The following is a 2,051-nucleotide window of genomic DNA, read 5'->3' on the forward strand; positions in this document are numbered from 1 at the left end:
TGTATCTGGAATAGCAATTTCGTATTTTCTTCTTAATTTGTGGTACCTAATTCCGGCTGGTCTGGAATAGGTAGCACGACGTTCATATACTGCAGCCATAGGATGATTCATGAAAAGTTTATTATTTATATGGGCAGGAAAAGCCCATATGTTTGCTGCATATCTTAATAAAAGAATCTCTCTTCTATATTGTAGTGGCATTATTCCGGCTTTGGACATCAGACTAGCCGCCGGACTTGTGCGGAAAGCACCTGTCGCATATCTTATTCCGCTAATTTTATTCCATCTAACTTTCTTAAATGCGACTTCCTAGCGGATGAATATACATTATATCCGTAGTCTAGTTTTGATTGAACCAATGCCTTATACAATCTCAATGAAATTTCTTTATCTGAGCCCCAATTTAAGTTCGATAAACATTTTATAATGTTTAGGGCTCTTTTGCATCTATCACTCAAGTCCTGTATATGTTATCTCCACAAAAGGGATTTATCAATACTAGTCCTAAATATCTTACATTGTCTTTATATTGTATTGGATTATCGCCAATTGTCAACGTAGGACTTTGATGAGGAATTCTCTTCCTACGGAAGTGTACACAGCTCGTTTTTTCTGGTGAAAATTGGAATCCGTTATTCCTTGCAACTTCATTTAGAGCGTTAATCGCTCGTTGCAATTTATACTTCACCATAGCAGTCTTGTTGCTGGCATACACAATTGCCAAATCATCAACATAGACGCATTTGCTGATTTCTATTGGAATGGCTAATATCAATTTATTAATGGCGATGGTAAACAAGCTTTTTGCAAATTGGTTTCAATTAGAAAATGAGTGGTTCATGCAGGATGGAGCCCGACTACACAGAGCTGATGTTTTAGACTTTGCATGAAAATTTAACACAAATGCCAATTCAAACCGATTTCCTAATCGTTTTGTGGGTGGAAGAACTGGCCTCCGAATATTCCTGATTTAAATTTGTGTGATTACTTTCTTTTAGGATTTCTAAAGAAAAAGATTTTCCCTAAAAATCATCGTACAATGATGGAACTGCAAGTTCTGATTATTTAAACTTGCACTGGGATAACCGAGTATATGTGCAAGTTAATTTATTAACAACATAGTAGTTCGTGTTAAAGAAATTGCTAGACATGATGGTGGTCGTAATGAACATGCGGTAAGCAGAACTTAATCTCCAGGTATATAGTAAACATATTGTATTTTACTTTTCTGTAATGCGATTCAAATTAATACTTTTCAATAAAACCAAATGTTGGATCATTTTGTGTGCCACCTTGTACGTTATATGAGAATATATGCTGGCATAATAAATATTTAACAGTGATTGACTGTTTTGTGTTTTATTAAAGGCTTATGAGCAAAACATTACAGCTTGGTTTTGTTACAAACAAAATCAATTTTAGCTCATTATTGTCATCTAATAAAGTGCTCAGAAATCTCGCTTTATGGGCAACAGAAATACTGCCGTTATCATTAATAGACCGCTATCCTCACGATCAGCAATGTTATGCGTACCTGTGAAGCACAATGAAACAGTTTTATCCATATTTAAAGTCAAAATCGTTACAATATATTCACTGAATAATTTTTTAACTGCTAATGTAGAATTTTCCATTCCTTTTAAATAATTATCATCAGATGTACATATGTATACAGTTGTGTCGTCTGTGAAAACTGTTAACAGATCATTAATAAACAATAAAATAAGCAAGGGGCAGAGATAAAATAAGCAAGATCAAGAACTACACAAAATATCATTGCATTCTAAGTAGGCAATTCTTTCTGCTATTTATCAATTTTAACAATCTTCTCTAACGGCTTCACTGCTACCTTAATTAAAGAAAAAAGGTCCAGTAAAGAAAAAGGTGTTAACTTTGTTTTAAATATGAATTCATGTAATGAAAAAAGTGGGAATGTGCCTTAGTTTAAATACGCTACTAAAAGATCCAAATTTAATAACAAAGAATATAATGTAAACAGTACGATTATGACTTCTCTTTAATCACTCAAATTTTCAGTAGTATATTAGCAA

This window comes from Lycorma delicatula, chromosome 2 (genome assembly GCF_047948215.1).
Source record: "Lycorma delicatula isolate Av1 chromosome 2, ASM4794821v1, whole genome shotgun sequence".
Lineage (NCBI taxonomy): Eukaryota > Metazoa > Arthropoda > Insecta > Hemiptera > Fulgoridae > Lycorma > Lycorma delicatula.